Here is a 9,941-nt window from a genome sequence, read left to right on the forward strand (position 1 = left end):
GAAAGGAGATTACGAAAAATGGTGAAACTTTTGTGAGAAAATGCAAGTCAAGAGAATATACATGATTCAGAGAGAGAGAGAGAGAGAGAGAGAGAGAGAGAGAGAGAGAGAGAGAGAGAGAGAGAGAGAGAAATAATAATACAGATTTTACTACACAAATAACTCACTACCTCTCAGGAATACCCACCTAACCATGACTCTCTCTTGTAACCCACCTCCTTTTCACTCAGTCACTCACACCACCCCAGTCGCGTCTTCTCCCTCCCTCCATCACTACCCTATGTTAGGTACAAAGAGTCGGAAATTAGTATGGAAATGAGAGGGAGGATTTTAAGGCCGTGGCAGAGGGCCAGATTGGGACAGAACCTGGAGGAACAACAGAGTAAAGGTCGAGGTAGTGGGAAGTGGACTAGTGCACATGTGGACCTTGAGTGAGACTTGAAGGGAAAGAGGCTTTGAAGTGTGGATGGCTATGTGGAGGATGTGGAGGAACTAGTGTGGTGCCGTTAGGTGGAAAGTTTAGAGGGGTGTGAAGAAGAAAGTGTAGCAGAACAGGGCAGTGATAGCAGTCGTGGGTGTTGTTGTAATGACTCGTGGTGGGATGTGACGAGGGTGTGAAGGGAGAGATTAAGTAACGTAACTGAAAGAAAATGAGGAACGAGGAGTGGATGAAAACAGCAGTAACAATTGTAGTAGCAGAAGCAAGTGATAGTAGTAACAGAAGAAGTAGTGGTAGTATAGGCAGTAGTAGTAGTAGTAGTAGTAGTAGTAGTAGTAGTAGTAGTAGTAATAGACGCCCGAAAAAGAAATAGTAAGCATTTATATGAAAACCAGACCTCCGTTTTCATCACACTCACACACACACACACACACACACACACACACACACACACACACACACACACACACACACACACACACACACACACACACACACACACACACACACACACACACACACACACACACACACACACACACACTTTCTCATTGTCTCTCCCAAGTAATATCGCACGGTGAAGTCGTCATCAGAGCAGACAGGAAATTAATTGCAATAATTGAAGTCACTACGAACATATGGGGCAGCAGCTGTCAGCCACACCCTTACTTCCCTTTGTGAGGCGGCTATTAGATTATCCCTCTCATGTTTTGCCTCAACTATATACTGGCGAGCACTGGCGAGCACTGGGAGGATCGAGAACACCAATTTCATCTTTTCGTTACAGTTTACAGTAATATTATGACTGGCGATGGGGAAGGATATGTGTGTTCTTTTTATTTGCTCTTATCGTTTTTTTTTAGGAATTATTATGTTGATTGTTGTTGTTGTTGATGATAATGACGATGCTTATGTTTATGTATATCTTCATGTTCATCGTTTCCGTAATACTTTCTACCTCAGTGAGTTATTTGAAACACGGGACGCTCTGAAGGTCGGTCTGCCCACACACGCATACACAGAGATACACACCGCCAGCCATTTATATAGAGAGAAGGGAATTGAATCGCGTGTAAAAGTGACAGGAAAAAGAATAAGACAATGCAAATGTTGACCAAAGCTAAGCAAAACAGAAACAGCACAAACAATAACAAATAGAAAGCAAAGAAGAAATACGTAAACCCTTTATGCGAGAGAGAGAGAGAGAGAGAGAGAGAGAGAGAGAGAGAGAGAGAGAGAGAGAGAAGAGAGAAAAGGGAAAATGAATATTGGAATCCTTTGAGTGTCACAGGAATTAAAGTTGAAGAGCATGTTTTTCCTATTGTCGTATAGTTCAATTTTTTTTTTTTTTATATATATATCTGCGAATTAGAAGCATCAGGAAATTACGGTAAATGATAACAGAAAAACACGAAAGAAGAGCAAAACTGGTATTAAAAGGAGGAGAAAGAAGAGAAAAACTGGTATTAAAAGGAGGAGGAAGAAGAGAAAAACTGGTATGAATAGGAGGAAGAAGAAGAGGAGGAGGGAAATAATTTGAGGAAAGGGTTCAATATACATGGTCGGTTTTACATATTTTCCAGCAGAGAGAGAGAGAGAGAGAGAGAGAGAGAGAGAGAGAGAGAGCATTGTGTTACTAGTACATATAGTCAGTATTAAGCCAATTTCGTTATGTAATAAATAATCCCGCGCAATATATTTAGAGAGACGCTCGCTGCTGTAACCAAATTACTGAAAAACAAAACGAAACAGAACAAAAATATTTCAACCCTGTTTCCCATTTTCTTTAACGCCGATGGTGCTCGTTGACGCCGACGGCCTTTCGTTTTCTTTTTGGCTCGGTGAAAATAATCTGTTAATAGTTTTACGTTTTCTATGAAGCCAGGAACTGTAACGCGACGAGGAGGGAAGGAAGAGAGAGAGAGAGAGAGAGAGAGAGAGAGAGAGAGAGAGAGAGAGAGAGAGTTACGTGATGAGAGAAAAACGAAGGATAATTAGGTAAAAATTGAATGTAAAAAGACTTATTATAAATAGAAAGTAAAATAAGGAAAATTCAAAATGCAGAAACAAAAAAATAATAGAAGGTGGAAGGCAAGGAAAGGAAAAACAAGAAAAACAGGAATTTATGAATAATACTGAATGTGAGAATTGGATGTAAGAGATTGGTTTTAACCCCTTCAGTACCAGGACACGTTTTCATTTCCATTCTGGTTACTATTTGGTCATTTTATACAGCTTCAGAAACTTACGTGGGGATTAAGATAGTGAAGACTCTGGCCATGAATCTTCTGACCCCCGTACACCCTTCCTAATGTCAATGAACTCGTCTAACTCAAGGTAAAAATGCCTCACAGTACTGAAGGGGTTAAACATGACGTAAACTAGGAATTTGGAATGCATAAACAGGAAAAAAAAAAGATAGGGAGAAGAAGTAAAAATAAAAGAAAGTTAGATACACAGACTCGTGCAAAATGACAAAATGAATGTTGGAGAATAATCAACAGGAAGAAAAAAAAAAGATAGGGAGAAGAAATGAAAATGAGAGAAAGTAATAAACACACTCCTGCAAAATGAATGTTGGAGAATAATCATAAACAGGAAGGAAAGTCAGTGGAATTTAGAATTGATAAACAGAAAACGAGAAGAGGGGAGAGAAAGGGAGAGGAAAGAAGGAAAATGGGAAACATGGACTCATACAAACTGAAATGCTGCAAGGTTGTAATAAACAGGAAGGATAATAAGTCAAATTTGGGGTGGATAGAGAGAAAACGGAAAGAGGGGAAACTCGTGAAAATTTTCCCTTGGTCGCCCTTAAGTGATGAGTTGCCGTGACATTGACAAATCGATGCGGGTCACCAAATCATCCCCTTTCCCCTCACTATGCTTCCCTCATCCTTTCCCTTTACCTCTTTCCCCTCAGCTCTTTCTCCCTTCTTCTCTCCAGCTCTCCTCTCAATCACATTCGTCGCATCATCATCCTCTCACTTCCTTCACTCCTTACATTCATAACCCTTCCTTTTACTCCATTTTTCCCCTCTCTTGCCCTTCTCCTTTTTCCCCTCAACACCTTCCTCCCCTCACTATGTCCCCTCCTTCTTTCTTCTCTCTTTCAAAGTATTTTTTTTCTCTTGCTTTCATTACTTTTTCATGTTACCGTTCCTTCGACGCACTTCAACTTAGCCTCCATCACTTCTGTTTCCTTCCTTCCTTTCTTCCTTCCTTCCTCTCTCCCTTCCTTCCTTCCTCTCATTCCTTCACACCTTCCTCCTTTTCTGTAGGTAACAACACCCCTACACACACCTACGTTCCTTTCATTCACTTTCTGTTTCTTTCATCACTTCTCTCAACACCCTTTGCTCTGTTTCTCTCTCTTTCTCTCTCTCCCTCGACCTATAGCTTTCTCCTCCCACTCTCTCCCATCTTTCTTGCCCTCCTCCACACTTTCCTTACCGTCCACTCACCCATAACCTCTCTCTCTCTCCCTTTCCCTCCCTTACCTCGCAGTTCCAGCAGGCCAATACACTCTCTCTCGCCAGACCGGACGGAATTTCCAGGACAAGGCGTCATGGAAAGCCGAGTCAAATCCAGCTCACCTCCCAGCCTGAGCATCGACTGTGAAATATTGAGTGTTGGACTGTCTGGAGAGAGAGAGAGGGAGAGGGAGAGGGAGAGGGAATGGGAGAGAAGTTGTGGTGAAGGTGTTGTCCTGTGTTGGTTGTTTTAAAGTTTATTGGGTTTGTTTCTGTGTGTGTCTTTCTGTCTCTGTCTGTCTGTCTGTTTCTGCCTGTTTCTCTCTCTCTCTCTCTCTCTCTCTCTCTCTCTCTCTCTCTCTCTCTCTCTGTCTGTCTCTTTCTGCTCTGTCTCTCTCTCTCTCTCTCTCTCTCTCTCTCTCTCTCTCTCTCTCTCTCTCTCTCTCTCTCTCTCTCTCTCTCTCTCTCTCTCTCTCTCTCTCTCTCTCTCTCTCTCTCATTTTACTAGATACGATCACATCAAGCGACGTTTATTCAGATCCTTTAAGCTTTGAGGAAAATCTTGCTGAATCAGTATTGTGATTCCTGTGTTGGGATCCTCCTCCTCCTCCTCCTCCTCCTCCTCCTCCTCCTCCTCCTCCTCCTCCTCCTCCTCCTCCTCCTCCTCCTCCTCCTTCTCTTCCTCTTCCTCCTCCTGCTCTTGCATCTTTCCTCTTTACCATCTTTTCCTCCCTTTTTCCTGCTTTTCCTTTCGTCCTCATTCCTTTAGTCTCTCTCTCTCTCTCTCTCTCTCTCTCTCTCTCTCTCTCTCTCTCTCTCTCTCTCTCTCTCTCTCTCTCTCTCTCTCTCTCTCTCTCTCTCTCTCTCTCTCTCTCTCTCTCTCTCTAAAATAGATGGTTTCCGGTTTATTTTTGTTCGTGCATGGTACATTTTTTGTCTGATTTGTTTACCTATCTATATCTTTCGTTTATCTGTTATGATTTGTGTGTGTGTGTGTGTGTGTGTGTGTGTGTGTGTGTGTGTGTGTGTGTGTGTGTGTGTGTGTGTACTCATTTATGTTTACTGATAGAGTTTACATACATAGTTGTGTGTGTCGACCAGTATGAAAATACACACACACACACACACACACACACACACACACACACACACACACACACACACACACACATACACATTTACAGAGCGTGTTGTGCGGTTTCAATTTGCAATACTTCTCTGAAAGGTCATATAGCTTCTCCTGTCTATCGTTGTGTGTGTGTGTGTGTGTGTGTGTGTGTGTGTGTGTGTGTGTGTGTGTGTGTGTGTGTGTGTGTGTGAGTGAGTGAAAGAGCACGTACATGTTTGCAATATTATTTTTTTTTCGTATATTATTTCGTTTCGATTTGGCGTTTGCTTATTTGACGATCGAGTGCAAACATTACCACCACCACCACCACCACCACCACCACCCAAAGACCTAATGAAAACACCTATTCAGTGGACCTTGAAAAACAATACTCACATTTTGCTATCGCTTAACATTTGGACACGTGACTGCACCTGTGTCTGTTATGCGCCACAATCTGCATGACGGTTGGCTGTGTGGAGTGGCAGGGCGTGATGGCATGACGGTGGGTGCCAGGAAGAGGAGAGAAACAGTGGGGAAGGAGGTGAAGGGAGAGGGAGAGTGAGGGGAGGCGCATGACGGAGGGAGTGTGAATAGCTTTGAATATGACAAGGGGAGAGGGAGAGGTATAGGAAAGGAATGTGAGTGAAGAATGTGAGGTGAAAGTGTAGAACAGGGTTTTGGTGCTCAAATTCAGAAACGCCTTCCCTTCTCACCAAGACAATTTTCCAAGGCCACAGAGAGAACTAGCAATGATAGTGATAGAGCCAAGCATTTCAGAATACAAGCCTTTACAAAGACTCTGGTTGATGGTAATCGTGTTTTTTAAGGGTATTTTTGTGGTTCTGTTGATAGATTGGCAAAATTTCTGGTTTATTAACCTGTTCAGTACTATGACGCGTTTTCACATTTATTCTCCTTACTATTCGGCGATTTTACACAGCTTCAACAACTTATGTGGGGATTGAAATAGTGAAGATTTTGGCCATTAACCTTCTGAGCTCCATAGACCCATCTTAATGTTAATAAAATAGTCTAATCACACCCAAAACTCATATAAAAATGCTTTCTATTACATGAAAGGGGTTAAAAGGAGAAAATGTCTTCAGAACTCAGCTAGTCGTCTCTGTGGCCTTGGAAAATTGTCGTGGTGAGAGAACAAGTCGTTTACAGGTCTGGATGTGACAAGAGTAGTGTTGTGGTAGCCAGTGACAGGAACAGTGTGACAGGAGTATGTGACGGTGACGGGGCGTGATGGATTACTTTTCGGGTGACGGGTGCATCAGGTTCGGGCGGCGGTCACAAAGGTTACAAAGGATTACAAAGGATTACATAGGTGGGCCAGATACTGTTAAAGTGTAGGTGGTAGAACAGGATTGAGCTCCATTGTAAAAGCTGGCAAGGTAGAGAGAGAGAGAGAGAGAGAGAGAGAGAGAGAGAGAGAGAGAGAGAGAGACAGAGAGACAGAGAGAGGGAAAGTCAATTCGGCAGGACACCAACTCGGCGCCAAATTACATCAGCGTGTCCGAAATTTACCTCTAGTTTCGGACACTGCTCTTCTCCCCTCATCCTGCCCCTCCTCCCCTCCTCTGCCTTCCCTCTCATACCTCTTCCTCCCAACCTTTTCCTCTCTACTTAAAGTTTCCAATGATGTGATTCGATGTCTGTTTTCCCCCTTTTTTCCTGCCTTTTTTTCGGTCCCGTTGGAAAATATAAATAATTCAGAACCTGGAAGCTTACAACCGTCCTCTCTAGACTGGAAGGACGCCAGACGACGCTTGATTGGTTGAGAGCCGACGAATGAGGCATCAGGAGCGATCGGCATATGTCTGTTTCGGCCCCAGAAATTGATAATGTTTTGTTTTTTTCGTTTTTTTTTCGTTTTTTCTCTTTTTTCTGTTGTTTTAGTTACAGAGAGTGGCAGATATAGTAACTGTTGATGTTTTTTTTGCGTGTTAGTTGTTTTTCTTAGCTTTGTTTTGTGTTTTTTGTTGTTAATTATTTTGTTGTGTGGTGGTGGTGGTGGTGGTGGTGGTGGTGGTGGTGGTGGTGGTAGTATATAATTTAGTATTTCTATTTCATTTTCCGTTTCATTTTTTGTAAGTTCATTTTCTTTTTCTTTTTACTTTTTTTCTTTATCTAATTCGAGTTACAGTTTGATTTTTCTTCTTATCTTTTCATTTACTTGTTCTAATCATTTCATCTTTCTATCTATTTTTTATACTATTTATTCCATTCTCTCTCTCTCTCTCTCTCTCTCTCTCTCTCTCTCTCTCTCTCTCTCTCTCTCTCTCTCTCTCTCTCTCTCTCTCTCTCTCTCTCTCTCTCTCTCTCTCTCTCTCTCTCTCTCTCTCTTTCTTTATTTTACTTTACTTTCCCTTTCCATTATTCCTCCTCCTCTTCCTCCTCCTCCTCCTCCTCCTCCTCCTCCTCCTCCTCCTCCTCCTCCTCCTCCTCCTCCTCCTCCTCCTCCTCCTCCTCCTCCTCCTGTTCATGTTAGTGAGGAAGACTTGTCAAACTTTACCCAACACTCAATAATGTGTGTTAGACGACGGGGAGGAGGAGGAGGAGGAGGAGATGGAGGAAGAGGAAGAGGAGAAGGAGGAGTAGGAGGATGAGGTGGAGATGGTGGTGAAGGAGAAGGAGAGTGAAGTAGAAGATTAAAGAAAGAAAAAAAATATTAAAAGAAAAAGAAATAGTGAAAATAAAGACAAGCAGGAAAGATATTAAAGGAAGAGAGAGAGAGAGAGAGAGAGAGAGAGAGAGAGAGAGAGAGAGAGAGAGAGAGAGAGAGAGAGAGAGAGAGAGAGAGAGAGAGAGAGAGAGAGAGAGAGAGAGAGAGAGAGAGAGAGAGAGAGAGAGAGAGAGAGAGAGAGAGAGAGAGAGAGAGCGTTTCAAGGGGATAAAAGAGGAAGAAAATAATAATAAGAAGAAGAAGAAGAAGAAGAAGAAGAAGAAGAGGAAGAGGAGGTGGTGGCGTAGGAATTCTAAGAGAAGATGAGTGTGTTTGCTTTAAAAATAATGAAAATAATGAAAATATTTAATTCCATGTGTGTGGAGAGAGAGAGAGAGAGAGAGAGAGAGAGAGAGAGAGAGAGAGAGAGAAATGAAACAACGTACTATCTTTCTCATTCTTTACAGATCTTGTTCTCCTCTTCCTCCTCCTCCTCCTCCTCCTTCTCCTCCTCCTCCTCTTCCTCCTCCTCCTCCTCCTCCTCCTCCTCCTCCTCCTCCTCCTCCTCCTCCTCCTCCTCCTCCTCCTCTTGGTTCACCTGTCACCTGTCGTACTCGAGGCACCCTGTCCTCTTCTGCGTAATGTATACATGTGTGTGTGTGTGTGTGTGTGTGTGTGTGTGTGTGTGTGTGTGTGTGTGTGTGTGTGTGTGTGTGTGTGTGTGTGTGTGTGTGTGTGTGTGTGTGTGTGTGTGTGTGTGTGTGTGTGTGTGTGTGTGTGTGTGTATGTCAGTTTGTCATGCTGTCTTGTTTTCTGAATATGTTTTCGCCTCCTCGTTCCTCCTCCCGACTGCTGTTCTCATTTATCTTCCTTCCTGCTCTCTCTCTCTCTCTCTCTCTCTCTCTCTCTCTCTCTCTCTCTCTCTCTCTCTCTCTCTCTCTCTCTCTCGCTCTCGCTCTCGCTGAGGCTTACCATTTTTCCACCTTACCATCCTCTCCACCTCCTTCTCATTCTCCATTCCACATTTCCCTCTCTCTCTCTTTCCCTCTATCCCTCCCAAATTCCCACAAGGCTGAGCTGCGTCCTGTCACTTTCAATAATAAACTTTTCAAGATGAGATACACTGACCTGCGAGGGAGATTGAGACGGGGGGACGCAAAGGTGAAGGAAGGGCGTCAAGTTGGGGCAGGAGGGAGGCACGGAGGGAGGGAGAAAATGAAGAATGAATGTAATGAACGATGAAAAGGAACAGTTGAAGCACAGAAGGAGGGAAAGAGAGAAAGGGTAAAGGAAAAGTGTAATTGTAACGGAATTGAAGGAATGTGTAAAGAAAGTGAGGCATATTGATGAAAATGAAAGTAAAGAAGAGAAGGAAGGGTCTAGAAGGAATGCAGGATAAAGTAAGGGAAATGGAAGGAAAAGGAGAAGGAAAGTGGAAAGACGGGAGACAAATTATGAGGATTATCGCTAAAAATGCATACAAAGAAGAGAAAAATAAAGATATATGAAAGAATACAGGTAAACAAGATAAAGTGGAAGGAAGGAAGAAAGAAGAAAAGTGGAAAGACGAAAACAAATTATGAGGGATATCGATGAATATGGAAGCAAAGATAAAAAAAAAGAGGGTTAAAAGAATACAGGTAAATAGGATAAAGTGGAGGAAATGGAAGGAAAGAGAGAGGGAAGTGGAAAGACGAGAAACAGAGTGAGGCAAGTGGAAAGGAAATAGGAAAGGAAAGGAGTGGCAGTCAATAGTGTTACCCTCGTGTCTCACCTTAAGTATATTCGTAATGACTGTAGCAATCCATCATCATTATCCCTCCTTTCCTCCCTCCCTCCATCCTTCCTTCCTTCCTTCCCCCTCCTTCCCTCCTTCCCTCCATTCCTTCCTTCGTGTATCAGTCACAGGCACACTCTCTCTGTACTCTCTATACTTGATGAAACAGTTTTCCTACCAATTAACAAAAGGGATATCTGTCATCCCTCTTTCATGGCACCTGTCAATGGCTAAAGCTTCCTCTGACGTGTATCATAGGCCTGTTAATTCTTTTCCTCCATCGATTTTTTGCTAATATTTCATCATAGTGTCGATGTGAAATATATCTTAGTGCATTTTTTTCTCTTTTTTCTCGTTCGTTCTCCGATTGTTACCGTTGAAAATATTACCCTCAATTCTGTTCCCTGCTGACCAGTTTCCTTTTAAAAATGTCTCTCCGTTTTTATTCAGTTTCGTTTAATTGGTGGAAAAAA

Source organism: Portunus trituberculatus, chromosome 28 (assembly GCF_017591435.1).
Source record: "Portunus trituberculatus isolate SZX2019 chromosome 28, ASM1759143v1, whole genome shotgun sequence".
Taxonomy (NCBI): Eukaryota; Metazoa; Arthropoda; class Malacostraca; order Decapoda; family Portunidae; genus Portunus; species Portunus trituberculatus.